Source organism: Aegilops tauschii, chromosome 6, assembly GCF_002575655.3.
Source record: "Aegilops tauschii subsp. strangulata cultivar AL8/78 chromosome 6, Aet v6.0, whole genome shotgun sequence".
In the NCBI taxonomy this organism is placed as follows: domain Eukaryota; kingdom Viridiplantae; phylum Streptophyta; class Magnoliopsida; order Poales; family Poaceae; genus Aegilops; species Aegilops tauschii.
In genome coordinates, this window is record NC_053040.3 from 25,021,439 (window position 1) to 25,037,321 (window position 15,883).

Consider the following 15,883-nt stretch of genomic DNA (forward strand, 5'->3'; position numbering starts at 1 on the left):
AAGAAATTATGCATGATATTGCACCTGCTGAGATAGAAGAATTGATGTTACAATTAAGCTTGCCAATAGAGATACTATTTCACCAGTTGGGATTGTTAGAGATGTTGAAGTCTTGTGTGGGAAAGTTAAATATCCTACTGATTTTCTTGTTCTTGGTTCCCCACAAGATGACTTTTGTCCCATTATATTTGGTTGGCCCTTCTTGAATACTGTTAATGCTAAGATAGACTGCAAAAAGGATACTGTTACCGTTGGTTTAGGGGATATGTCTCATGATTTTAATTTTGCTAAATTTCGTAGACAACCCCATGATAAAGAATTGCCTAGTAAAGATGAAATTATTGGTCTTGCTTCTATTGCTGTGCCTCCTAATGATCCTTTAGAACAATACTTGCTAGACCATGAAAATGGTATGTTTATGAATGAAAGAAGGGAAATAGATGAAGTATTCTTTAAACAGGGACCTATTTTGAAACACAACTTTCCTGTTGAAATTCTAGGGGATCCTCCTCCACCAAAGGACGATCCCGTGTTTCAGCTTAAACCATTACCTGATACTCTTAAATATGCATATCTTGATGAAAAGAAGATATATCCTGTTATTATTAGTGCTAACCTTTCAGAGCAGGAAGAAGAGAAATTATTGAAAACTCTGAAGAAGCACCGTGCTGCTATTGGATATACTCTGGATGATCTTAAGGGTATTGGCCCCACTCTATGCCAACACAAAATAAAATTGGAGAAAGACGCTAAACCGGTTGTTGATCACCAACGGTGGTTAAATCCTAAGATGAAACAAGTGGTAAGAAAAGAAATACTAAAGCTTCTGGAGGCAGGTATAATTTATCCTGTTACTGATAGTCAGTGGGTAAGTCCTGTCCATTTGTGTCCCTAAGAAGGGAGGAATTACTGTAATTCCTAATGATAAAGATGAATTGATCCCACAAAGAATTGTTACAGGTTATAGAATGGTAATTGATTTCTGCAAACTACATAAAGCTACTAAAAAGGATCATTACCCTTTACCTTTCATTGATCAAATGCTAGAAAGATTATCCAAACATACACATTTTTGCTTTCTAGATGGTTATTCTGGTTTCTCTCAAATACCTGTGTCAAAAGAGGATCAAGAAAAGACTACTTTTACTTGCCCTTTCGGTACCTTTGCTTATAGACATATGCCTTTTGGTTTATGCAATGCACCTGCTACCTTTCAAAGATGTATGACTGCTATATTCTCTGACTTTTGTGAAAAGATAGTTGAGGTTTTCATGGATGATTTCTCCATATATGGAACTTCTTTTGATGATTGCTTAAGCAACCTTGATCGAGTTTTGCAGAGATGTGAAGAAACTAATCTTGTCTTGAATTGGGAGAAGTGCCACTTTATGGTTAATGAAGGTATTGTCTTGGGGCATAAAATTTCTGAAAGAGGTATTGAAGTTGATAAAGCTAAAGTTGATGCTATTGAAAAGATGCCGTGTCCTAAGGACATCAAAGGTATAAGAAGTTTCCTTGGTCATGCCGGTTTTTATAGGAGGTTCATTAAGGACTTCTCTAAAATTTCTAGGCCTCTGACTAATCTCTTACAAAAAGATGTTCCTTTTGTCTTTGATGATGATTGTGTAGAAGCATTTGAAATACTTAAGAAAGCTTTGATTTCTGCACCCATTGTTCAGCCACCTGATTGGAATTTACCCTTTGAAATTATGTGTGATGCTAGTGATTATGCTGTAGGTGCTGTTCTAGGACAAAGAGTTGATAAGAAATTAAATGTTATCCAATATGCTAGTAAAACTCTAGACAGTGCCCAGAGAAATTATGCTACTACTGAAAAAGAATTTTTAGCAGCTGTATTTGCTTATGATTAGTTCAGACCTTATATTGTTGATTCTAAAGTAACTGTTCACACTGATCATGCTGCTATTAAATATCTTATGGAAAAGAAAGATGCTAAACCTAGACTTGTTAGATGGGTTCTCTTGCTACAAGAATTTGATTTGCATATTATTGATAAAAAGGGAGCTGAGAACCCCGTTGCAGACAACTTGCCTAGGTTAGAGAATGTTCTTGATGACCCACTACCTATTGATGATAGCTTTCCTGATGAACAATTAGCTGTCGTAAATGCTTCTCGTACTGCTCCATGGTATGCTGATTATGCCAATTACGTTGTTGCTAAATTTATACCACCTAGTTTCACATACCAGCAAAAGAAAAAGTTTTTCTATGATTTAAGACATTACTTCTGGGATGACCCACACCTTTATAAAGAAGGAGTAGATGGTGTCATTATACGTTGTGTACCTGAGCATGAACATGAACAGATCCTACGCAAGTGTCACTCCGAGGCTTATGGAGGACACCATGCTGGAGATAGAACTGCGCATAAGGTATTGCAATCCGGTTTTTATTGGCCTACTCTTTTCAAAGATGCCCGTAAGTTTGTCTTGTCTTGTGATGAATGTCAAAGAATTGGTAATATTAGTAGACGTCAAGAAATGCCTATGAACTATTCACTTGTTATTGAACCATTTGATGTTTGGGACTTTGATTATATGGGACCGTTTCCTTCCTCTAATGGGTATACACATATTTTAGTTGCTGTTGATTACATTACTAAGTGGGTAGAAGCTATTCCAACTAGTAGTGCTGATCATAACACCTCTATTAAGATGCTTAAGGAAGTTATTTTTTCGAGGTTTGGAGTCCCTAGATATTTAATGACTGATGGTGGTTCACACTTTATTCATGGTGCTTTTCGTAAAATGCTTGCTAATTATGATGTCAATCATAGAATTGCATCTCCATACCATCCACAATCTAGTGGTCAAGTCGAACTAAGTAATAGGGAGATTAAATTAATCTTGCAAAAGCCTGTTAATAGATCTAGAAAGAATTGATCCAAGAAACTTGATGATGCATTATGGGCCTATAGAACTGCATATAAAAATCCTATGGGTATGTCTCCGTATAAAATGGTTTATGGAAAATCATGTCACTGACCTCTCGAACTAGAGCATAAGACATATTGGGCCATTAAAGAGCTCAATTATGATTTCAAACTTGCCAGTGAGAAGAGACTATTTGACATTAGCTCACTTGATGAATGGAGAACCCAGGCTTATGAGAATGCCAAACTGTTTAAAGAGAAAGTTAAAAGATGGCATGACAAAAGGATACAAAAGCGTGAGTTTAATGTAGGTGACTATGTTTTGCTATACAACTCTCATTTTAGATTTTTTGCAGGAAAACTCCTCTCTAAATGGGAAGGTCCTTACGTTATCGAGGAGGTCTATCGTTCCGGTGCCATAAAAATCAACAACTTTGAAGGCACAAATCCGAAGGTGGTGAACGGTCAAAGAATCAAACATTATATCTCAGGTAATCCCATAAATGTTGAAACTAATGTTATTGAAACCGTAACCCTGGAGGAATACATAAGGGACACTTTCCAGAACGTTTCGGACTCCAAAAAGGAATAGGTATGTGGTACGGTAAGTAAACTGGCTCCAAAACAGTTCTAATAGCAGTTTTTCTCCGTTTTGGAATATTTAAGAAAATAGGAAAATAAGTAGTCCGAAAGGGACACGAGGCATCCACGAAGGTGGAGGGCGCGCCCCCTGCCTCGTGGGCACCTCGTGTGCTCTCCGGACTCTGTTTTCTTGCACGATACTTCTTTTGGTCGGTAAAAATTCATTATATAATCTCCCGAAGGTTTTGACCACCGCACCACGCAAATATCCTCTGTTTTTGTTTTGAGCTGTTTTTCTGACAGATCTAGATCACCATGACGTCTCCAAGCGCCCCCAAGGACAAGTTCTTCGAGAAGGTCATCAACCCCTACCTCGCAGAGGTGCCGCAACACCCTCAAACCATTGAGATGCGTGAGGGTTTGCTGCACATCCGCGATGTTGAGGGACCAAGGAGGACCGGAAGCGTGGAGACAAGACTCGAAGCAATGGAGCTACAAGTTTTCAAGTGCCAGGAGATGGTGGAACATGGACTCGATGTCAACCACATAATGATAATGGAGTTCACCAACAACCACAAGCTAGATGCCAAGAACATTGGGGAGACCATCTTCAAGCTTCACGAGAAAATCGAGCACCTCCAAGCCCAGATCTATGACCTGCAAAACCAAAACTATGAGTATGAATATAGATCCAAGAGGATGAGTTTGGCTACAGATTTGAGGATCCCGGAGACTCGATCATCCTTCTATGATGGTGAGCCTATGCCTTGGAAGATGGACGACAAGCCTACATCATGAACACCTCCGAGGAAAGACACATAATCACATGGCTATGGGCACTCCCGTTGGCAACTGCCAAGCTTGGGGGAGGTGCCCCGGTATCGTTTCACCATCACACTTCTATCTTTACCTTTTTTCTTAGTTCGATCCTTTTGGTAATATCTTGATCTAGTAGAATAAAGTTTTAGTATGATTTAGTTTTGAGCTGCTTTATGATCCTACTATGTAATCAAGTCTGTGAGCTATATATAATAAAGATTAGTTTTGAGTCAAGGGCTTCATTATGTTGCTATGATCTAGAGGGAATAAAAGAAAGAATAAAAAGAATTAAAGAGATCATTTGATCTTATGGAGAGTAATGACTTCACATATAAAAGAGTATGATGAATAAAAGTTGTTGAGAGTTGACAAACATAGTTTTGGTCATCGTTGCAATTAATAGGAAGTAATAAAGAAAGAGAGGTTCTCACATATAAATATACTATCTTGGACATCTTTTATGATTGTGAGCACTCATTAAAATATGACATGCTAAAAGTTGATGTTGGACAAGGAAGACAACGTAATGGGTTATGTTTTCTTATATCTGAAATAAAGTATATTGTCATGGATCATCCAACATGTTGAGCTTGCCTTCCCCCCTCATTCTAGCCAAATTCTTTGCACCAAGTAGAGATACTACTTGTGCTTCCGAATATCCTTAAACCCAGTTTTGCCATGAGTGTCCACCATACCTACCTATGGATTGAGTAAGATCCTTCAAGTAAGTTGTAATTGTTGCATGCAATAAAAATTGCTCTCTAAATATGTATGATTTATTAATGTGGAGAAAATAAGCTTTATACGATCTTGTGATGTGGAAGAAATAAAAGCGACGGACTGCATAATAAAGGTCCATATCACAAGTGGCAATATAAAGTGATGTTCTTTCGCATTAAGATTTTGTGCATCAAACCATAAAAGCACATGACAACCTCTGCTTCCCTCTGCGAAGGGCCTATCTTTTATTCTTGTCTTTTACCTTATACAAGAGTCATGGTGATCTTCACCTTTCCTTTTTACACTTTATCCTTTGGCAAGTACAGTGTGTTGGAAAGATCCTGATATATATACCCAATTGGATGTAAGTTAGCATGAACTATTATTGTTGACATTACCCTTGAGGTAAAAGGTTGGGAGGCAACACTATAAGCCCCTATCTTTCTCTGTGTCTGATTAAGACTCTATAACCATAAGTATTGCGTGAGTGTTAGCAATTGAAAGACTAAATGATAGTTGAGTATGTGGACTTGCTGAAAAGCTCTTATATTGACTCTTTTCGATGTTATGATAAATTGCAATTTCTTCAATGACTGAGATCATAGTTTGTTAGTTCTCAATAAAGTTTCTGATTCATACTTGACATTGTGACTAGATTGTTACTTTAGCATAAGAAATCATATGACAATATATATATATATATATATATATATATATATATATGTTGCTTTTATAAGAATGATCATGATGCCCTCATGCCCGTATTTTATTTTATCGACACCTCTATCTCTAAACATGTGGGCATATTTTTCGTTATCGGCGTCCGCTTGAGGACAAGCGAGGTCTAAGCTTGGGGGAGTTGATACGTCCATTTTGCATCATGTTTTTATATCGATATTTATTGCATTATGGGCTGTTAATACACATTATGTCACAATACTTATGCCTATTCTCTCTTATTTTACAAGGTTTACACGAGGAGGGAGAATGCCGGCAGCTGGAATTCCGTACTTGAAAAGGAGCAAATATTAGAGACCTATTCTGCATAGCTCCAAAAGTCCTGAAACTTCACGGAGGTAGTTTTTGGAATTAATTAAACATACTGGCAAAATAATCAACCAGATGGGGGCCACCCACCATCCACGAGGGTGGGGGGCGCGCCCTGCCCCCTGGGCGCGCCCCCTGCCTCGTGGGCCCCCTGGCAGGCCTCCGGTGCACATCTTTGGCTATATGAAGTCTTTCGCCCTGGAAAAAATTAGAAGAAAGCTTTCGGGACGAAGCGCCGCCGTCTCGAGGCGGAACCTTGGCGGAACCAATCTAGGGCTCCGGCGGAGCTGTTCTGCCGGGGAAACATCCCTCCGGAGGGGGAAATCATCACCATCGTCATCGTCATCGCCATCGATCCTCTCATCGGGAGGGGGTCAATCTCCATCAACATCTTCACCAACACCATCTCCTCTCAAACCCTAGTTCATATCTTGTATCCAATCTTTGTCCCAAAACCTCAGATTGGTACCTGTGGTTTGCTAGTAGTGTTGATTACTCCTTGTAGTTGATGCTAGTTGGTTTATTCGGTGGAAGATCATATGTTCAGATCCTTTATGCATATTAACACCCCTCTGATTATGAACATGAATATGATTTGTGAGTAGTTACGTTTGTTCCTGAGGACATGGGAGAAGTCTTGCTATAAGTAGTCATGTGAATTTGGTATTCGTTCGATACTTTGATGAGATGTATGTTGTCTTTCCTCTAGTCGTGTTATGTGAACGTCGACTACATGACACTTTTCCATTATTTGGGCCTAGAGGAAGGAATTGGGAAGTAATAAGTAGATGATGGGTTGCTAGAGCTAGTGATAGAAGCTTAAACCCTAGTTTATGCGTTGCTTCGTAAGGGGCTGATTTGGATCCATATGTTTCATGCTATGGTTAGGTTTACCTTAATACTTCTTTTGTAGTTGCGGATGCTTGCAATAGAGGTTAATCGTAAGTGGGATGCTTGTCCAAGGAAGGGCAGTACCCAAGCCCCGGTCCACCCACATATCAAATTATCAAAGTAACGAACGCGAATCATATGAGCGTGATGAAAACTAGCTTGACGATAATTCCCATGTGTCCTCGGGAGCGTTTTCCTTTATATAAGAGTTTTTCCAGGCTTGTCCTTTGCTACAAAAAGGATTGGGCCACCTTGCTGCAAGTTGTTTACTTTTATTACTTGTTACCCGTTACAAATTACCTTATCACAAAACTATCTGTTACCGATAATTTCAGTGCTTGCAGAGAATACCTTACTGAAAACCGCTTGTCATTTCCTTCTGCTCCTCGTTGGGTTTGACACTCTTACTTATCGAAAGGACTACAATAGATCCCCTATACTTGTGGGTCATCAGGAAGCTCAAGTGCGGCCTTGTGAATGGCCGTCAGAAGAGTTTATGGTCCAAGCAGGCATCAAGGGTGAATTTGACGCGTATGTGCGTAACGCTGATCTTGAGAGCTTCGTGTCAGATAAGTGCCCTCAACACTACTACCTAACTAATTCCTTTGTGAGAAGGTTTAAATTTACATCCTCGCGCAATTCTCACACTGTTCTATTCGATCATTATGATAAATCATATACCATGGACCTAGAAGATTTTAATACTGCTTGTAAACTCCCGCAGTGGGGCAATGTTAGTGAACCTCACAAATCTGAATATAAAGACTTTCTTGCTAATATCACTGTGGGGGAATCTTGAGAAATCACACAAGCTACCATAGGGAGCATTCATTTTCCTTCTATACATTATTTTGCTCTCTTTATAGGTAGATGCATTAACGGTAAGGATGAGGCTTGTCACATGTGCGTTCCAGATCTTAGTGTCCTCAAGAGTGCGGTATTAGGTGATAAACAATATAACTTGGGGGCCATTGTTGCACGAAGGTTGCATCTTAACGGTTTAAGTGGAGATTTATTTGGTGGAATTTATGCAACTCGTGTAGCTAAATATCTTGATGTACCCATACATGAAAATGATATGGAATTGCCTCCTGCTTATCTAGATTTTAATGCTATGGTTCGCCATCAGTTTGTTGAGAGGAATGAACAGTTCCTCCAATACCGACTAATCTTTGGCAGACGTCGCACCGTCCATGTTGCTCTCCCTGCTCCTACTTTCTTTGACTTTCAGGCAAAAAGGAGATATGTTGCAACTAGGGAGGAGGCGAACGAGTATGAAAGGAGGACGAAGGCAGCTCGCCTCCAAGCTGCAGCTCTTCAGGCAGTAGCTGCTGCATCTCAGTACAACCCCAGCTACAACTTTGGATATCCGCCAGGCCAGCAGTGGGCATAGACCAACTTACGCCAAAAGCCTAAGCTTGGGGGAGTACGTATATCTCACCGACATTATATTCATGATCACACACTCATTCTAGTTGTCGGTGCTTATACTTTTTCATTGTACTATCCATGCTAGTTTATTTTCTTTTCTAAGCCTTCTTCTTGTGTGTTTGAAAAACCTTAAGAAAAAACCCAAAAAATTAGTTGTAGCTTTTAGCTAGTTTACTTTCCATGCCTGTAGTAGTAATTAAAAGAAAACCCAAAAAGATTTTTCGTTCTTCTTTTGCTTGTTGGGAGCTTTCCCGTGTAAATAGTTTTATTTCTTTTCTTGTTCTTTGGGGGTCGAGAGGAGAAGACCATGATGAAAATGTTGAAGTGGCTCTTATATGCATTATTGTTGATTTAACCAAGAGCCCATATTACCTTGTCCTCTCCTTTGTATTAAATGCTTGCAGATTCCAGCTTAGTCCAATGCATGTACACTATTATTATTATTCACACTGTTCGGTCGTGCAAGTGGAAGGCAATAATGACGATATATGATGGACTAATTGAGATGAGAAAAGCTGGTATGAACTCGACCTCTCTTGTTTTTGTAAATATGATTAGTTCATTGTTCCTGATTCAGCCTATTGTGAATGAAACATGTTTGCAATGACAATTACAGATTATAGTTGCTTATGCCATGCTTAATTAGCTAGGAGTTTATAATGATTTACCTTGCGTGCCAACATGCTATTAAAATGGTTGTGATGTGGTATGATAGGGTGGTATCCTCCTTTGAATGATTCGAGTGGCTCGACTTGGCACATGTTCACGCATGTAGTTGAAACAAAATCAACATAGCCTCCATGATATTTATGTTCATGGTGGATTATATCCTACTCATGCTTGCACTCAATGTTTATTAATTTTAATGCATGTTCATGACTGTTGTCGCTCTCTAGTTGGTTGCTTCCCAGTCTTTTTCTAGCCTTCACTTGTACTAAGCGGGAATACTGCTTATGCATCCACTTCCATAAACCCCAAAGTTATTCCGTAAGAGTCCACCATACCTTCCTATATGTGGTATCTACCTGCCGTTCCAAGTAAATCTGTATGTGCCAAACTCTAAACCTTCAAATGAAATTCTGTTTTGTATGCTCGAATAGCTCATGTATCAACTAGGGCTGTCTGTATCTTCCATGCTAGGTGGGTTATTCTCACGAGGAGTGGACTCCGCTCCTCACTCACGAGAAAATGGCCGGTCACCGGGATGCCAGTCCCGTCAAATCAAAATAATTGCAAACAAAACTCCCCCAGGACTGTTGTTAGTTCGAGGCACCCGTTGTTTCGGGCAAGCTATGGATTGATGCTTGTTGGTGGTGGGGGAGTATAAACTTTACCATTCTGTTTGGGAACCGCCTATAATGTGTGTGGCATGGAAGATATCGAGATCTCTTGGTTGTTATGTTGACAATGAAAGTATGCCGCTCAAAATATTATTTATCTCTATTTCAAACTCGAGCTCTGGCACCTCTACAAATCCCTGCTTCCCTCTGCGAAGGGCCTACCTATTTACTTTTATGCTGAGTCCTCATCCTCTTATTAAAAAGCACCAGTTAGAGAGCACTGCTGTCATTTGCATGCATTACTATTAGTTTATATTGAGTATTACTATGACTGGATCTCTTTTACCATGAATTACAATGTTTAGTAAGTCCTTAATCTTTAGAGGTGCTCTGCATTTATGTTTTGCAGTCTCAGAAAGGGCTAGCGAGATACCATCTTGTTATATCATATTATTATTGTTTTGAGAAAGTGTTGTCATCCGAGATATATTATTATTGCTCGCTAGTTGATTATGCCATTGATATGAGTAAACATGAGACCTAAGTGTTATTGTGAATATGGTTAGTTCATAATCTTTGCTGAAAACTTGAATGCTGGCTTTACATATTTACAACAACAAGAGCAAATAGAGTTTGTAAAAGATTTTCTTTATCACATTCAGTTTATCAACTGAATTGCTTGAGGACAAGCAAAGGTTTAAGCTTGGGGGAGTTGATACGTCTCCATCGTATCTACTTTTCCAAACACTTTTGCCCTTGTTTTGGACTCTAACTTGCATGATTTGAATGGAACTAACCCGGACTGGCGCTGTTTTCAGCAGAATTGCCATGGTGTTATTTTTGTGCAGAAATAAAATTTCTCGGAATGACCTGAAACTTCACGGAGAATATTTTTGGAATTAATAAAAAATACTGATGAAAGAATCAACACCAGGGGGCCCACACCCAGTCCACGAGGGTGGGGGGCGCGCCTACCCCTGGGCGCGTCGCCTGTCTCGTGGGCCCCCTGAGGCTCCACCGACCTCAACTCCAACTCTATATATTCATGTTCGGGGAGAAAAAAACCAGAGAGAAGGATTCATCGCGTTTTACGATATGGAGCCGCCGCCAAGCCCTAATCTCTCTCGGGAGGGCTGATCTGGAGTCCGTTCGGGGCTCCGGAGAGGGGAACCCGTCGCCATCATCATCATCAACCTTCCTCCGTCACCAATTTCATGATGCTCACCGCCGTGCGTGAGTAATTCCATCGTAGGCTTGCTGGCCGGTGATGGGTTGAATGAGATTTATCATGTAATCGAATTAGTTTTGTTAGGGCTTGATCCCTAGTATTGATACGTCTCCAACGTATCTATAATTTTTGATTGTTCCATGCTATTATATTATCCATCTAGAATGTTTTACATGCATTTATATGCTATTTTATATGATTTTTGGGACTAACCTATTAACCTAGAGCCTAGTGCCAGTTTCTGTTTTTTCCTTGTTTTTGAGTATCGCAGAAAAGGAAAACCAAATGGAGTCCAATTGACCTGAAAATTCACGGAGGTTATTTTTGGACCAGAAGAAGCCCATGGAGTATCGGAGATGGACCAGAAGAGTCCCGAGGCACCCACGAGGGTGGGGGGCGTGCCCTACCCCCCTGGGAGCGCTCCGCTACCTCTTGGCCTCCTCGGAGACCCCCTTGACTTGTTCCCAACGCCAACACCTCTTATATATACCCAAACTTCCAGAACATAACCTAGATCGGGAGTTCCTCCGCCGCAAGCCTCTGTAGCCACTGAAAACCAATCTAGACCCATTCCGGCACCCTGCCAGAGGGGGGAATCCTTCTCCGGTGGCCATCTTCATCATCCCGGCGCTCTCCATGACAAGGAGGGAGTAGTTCACCCTCGGGGCTGAGGGTATGTACCAGTAGCTATGTGTTTGATCTCTCTCTCTCTCTCGTGTTCTTGATTTGGCATGATCTTGATGTATCACGAGCTTTGCTATTATAGTTGGATCTTATGATGTTTCTCCCCCTCTACTCTCTTGTAATGGATTGAGTTTTCCCTTTGAAGTTATCTTATCGGATTGAGTGTTTAAGGATTTGAGAACACTTGATGTATGTCTTGCATGTGCTTATTTGTGGTGACATTGGGATATTCACGTGATCTACTTGATGTATGTTTTGGTGATCAACTTGCGGGTTCCGTAATCTTGTGAACTTATGCATAGGGGTTGGCACACATTTTCGTCTTGACTCTCCGGTAGAAACTTTGGGGCACTCTTTGAAGTTCTTTGTGTTGGTTGAATAGATGAATCTAAGATTGTGTGATGCATATCGTATAATCATACCCATGGATACTTGAGGTGACATTGGAGTATCCAGGTGACATTAGGGTTTTGGTTGATTTGTGTCTTAAGGTGTTATTCTAGTACAAACTCTATGATAGATCGAATGGAAATAATAGCTTCGTGTTATTTTACTACGGACTCTTGAATAGATCAATCAGAAAGAATAACTTTGAGGTGGTTTCGTACCCTACAATAATCTCTTCGTTTGTTCTCCGCTATTAGTGACTTTGGAGTGACTCTTTGTTGCATGTTGAAGGATAGTTATATGATCCAATTATGTTATTATTGTTTAGAGAACTTGCACTAGTGAAAGTATGAACCCTAGGCCTTGTTTCAAAGCATTGCAATACCATTTTCGCTCACTTTTATCATTTGTTACCTTGCTGTTTTTATATTTTCAGATTACAAAAACCTATATCTACCATCCATATTGCACTTGTATCACCATCTCTTTGCCGAATTAGTGCACCTATACAATTTACCATTGTATTGGGTGTGTCGGGGACACAAGAGACTCTTTGTTATTTGGTTGCAGGGTTGCTTGAGAGAGACCATCTTCATCCTACGCCTCCCACGGATTGATAAACCTTAGGTCATCCACTTGAGGGAAATTTGCTACTGTCCTACAAACCTCTGCACTTGGAGGCCCAACAACGTCTACAAGAAGAAGGTTGCGTAGTAGACATCAAGCTCTTTTCTGGCGCCGTTGCCGGGGAGGTGAGTGCTTGAAGGTATATCTTTAGCTCTTGCAATCGAATCTTTTAGTTTCTTGTTTTATCACTAGTTTAGTTTATAAAAGAAAACTACAAAAAAATGGAATTGAGGGTGCCTCATATGCTTCATCTTTTTAATGTCTTTCGTGAAAATAAGGATTCCGATAATTGTGCCAAAGTGTTAGAAGAAGAATGCATTAGAATGTTTGGCACTAAATATTTGAATGATGAGCATGATTGCAATGTTGTTAGTATGAACTCTTTGAATATCCATAGTACTAATGACGATGTTGGGGAACGTTGTAATTTCAAAAAAATTCCTACGCACACGCCGGATCATGGTGATGCATAGCAATGAGAGGGGAGAGTGTGTCCACGTACCCTTGTAGACAGAAAGCGGAAGCGTTAGCACAACGCGGTTGATGTAGTCGTACGTCTTCATGATCCGACCGATCCAAGAACCGAACGTACGACACCTCCGAGTTCAGCACACGTTCAGCTCGATGACGTCCCGTGAATTGCGATCCAGCAGAGCTTCACGAGAGGGTTCCGTCAGCACGACAGCGTGATGATGGTGATGACGATGTTGCTACCGACGCAGGGCTTCGCCTAAGCACCGCTACGATATGACCGAGGTGGAATATGGTGGAGGGGGGCACCGCACACGGCTGGAATAGATCAATAGATCAACTTGTGTGTTCTAGGGTGCCCCCTGCCCCGTATATAAAGGAGCAAGGGGGGAGGCCGGCCGGCCCCTGTAGGGCGCGCCAGGAGGAGGAGTAGGACTCCCATTTCCTACTCCTACTAGGAGGAGGAAAGGAAGGAGGAGAGGGAGAAGGAAGGAGAGGGAGGAAAAAGAGGAAAGGGGGGCCGCCCCCTAGTCCAATTCGGTTTGGCCTAGGGGGGCCGCGCGCCCTACCTCCTCTCTTCCACCACTTGGCCCATGAGGCCCATTACTTCTTCCTCGTATTCCCGTAACTCCCCGGTACCCCGAAAAATACCCGAATCACTTGGAACCTTTCCGGTGTCCGAATATAGTCGTCCAATATATCGATCTTTATGTCTCGACCATTTCGAGACTCCTCGTCATGTCCCCGATCTCATCCGGGACTCCGAACTACCTTTGGTACATCAAATCACATAAACTCATAATACCGACCGTCATAGAACTTTAAGCGTGCGGACCCTACAGGTTCGAGAACTATGTAGACATGACCGAGACACGTGTCCGGTCAATAACCAATAGCGGAACCTGGATGCTCATATTGGCTCCTACATATTCTACGAAGATCTTTATCGGTCAAACCACATAACGACATACGTTGTTACCTTTATCATCGGTATGTTACTTGCCCGAGATTCGATCGTCGGTATCTCAATACCTAGTTCAATCTCGTTACCGGCAAGTCTCTTTACTTGTTCCGTAATACAGCATTCCGCAACTAACTCATTAGTTACAATGCTTGCAAGGCTTATAGTGATGTGTATTACCGAGTGGGCCCAGAGATACCTCTCCAACAATCGGAGTGACAAATCCTAATCTCGATATACGCCAACTCAACAAGTACCTTCGGAGACACCTGTAGAGCACCTTTATAATCACCCATTTACGTTGTGACGTTTGGTAGCACACAAAGTGTTCCTCTGGTAAACGGGAGTTGCATAATCTCATAGTCATAGGAACATGTATAAGTCACGAAGAAAGCAATAGCAACATACTAAACGATCAAGTGCTAAGCTAACGGAATGGGTCAAGTCAATAACATAATTCTCCTAATGATGTGATCCCGTTTATCAAATCACAACTCATGTCTATGGCTAGGAAACTTAACCATCTTTGATCAACGAGCTAGTCAAGTAGAGGCATACTAGTGACACTTTGTTTTGTCTATGTATTCACACATGTATTATGTTTCCGGTTAATACAATTCTAGCATGAATAATAAACATTTATCATGAAATAAGGAAATAAATAATACCTTTATTATTGCCTCTAGGGCATATTTCCTTCAGTCTCCCACTTGCACTAGAGTCAATAATCTAGATCACATCACCATGTGATTAACATCAATAGTTCACATCATCATGTGATTAACACCCATAGTTCACATCGCCATGTGACCAACACCCATCGCTATGTGATTAACACCCAAAGAGTACTAAGGTGTGATCATGTTTTGCTTGTGAGAGAAGTTTAGTCAACGGGTCTGCCATATTCAGATCCGTTTGTATTTTGCAAATTTCTATGTCAACAATGCTCTGCATGGAGCTACTCTAGCTAATTGCTCCCACTTTCAATATGTATCCAGATTGATATTTAGAGTCATCCGGATCAGTGCCAAAACTTGCATCGACGTAACCCTTTACGATGAACTTTTTGTCACCTCCATAACCGAGAAACATATCCTTATTCCACTAAGGATAATTTTGACCAATGTCCAGTGATCTACTCCTAGATCACTATTGTACTCCCTTGCCAAACTCAGGGCAGGGTATACAATAGGTCTGGTACACAGCTTGGCATACTTTTATAGAACCTATAGCTGAGGCATAGGGAATGACTTTCATTCTCTCTCTATCTTCTGCTGTTGTCGGGTTTTGAGTCTTACTCAACTCCACACCTTGCAACACAGGCAAGAACTCTTTCTTTGGCTGTTCCATTTTGAACTACTTCAAAAACTTGTCAAGGTACGTACTCATTGAAAAAATTTATCAAGCGTCTTGATCTATCTGTATAGATCTTGATGCTCAATATGTAAGCAGCTTTTCTTTGAAAAACCCCTTTCAAACACTCCTTTATGCTTTACAGAAAATTCTACATCATTTCCGATCGACAATATGTCATTCACATATACTTATCAGAAAGGCTGTAGTGCCCCCACGCACTTTCTTGCAAATACAGGCTTCACCACAAGTCTGTATAAAACTATATGCTTTGATCAACTCATCAAAGCGTATATTCCAACTCCGAGATGCTTGCACCAGTCCATAGATGGATCGCTGGTGCTTGCACATTTTGTTAGCACCTTTAGGATCGACAAAACTTTATGGTTGTATCATATACAACTCTTCTTTAAGAAATCCATTAAGGAATGTAGTTTTGACATCCAGTTGCCAGATTTCATAAAATGTAGCAATTTGCTAACATGATTTGGACAGACTTAAGCATCGCT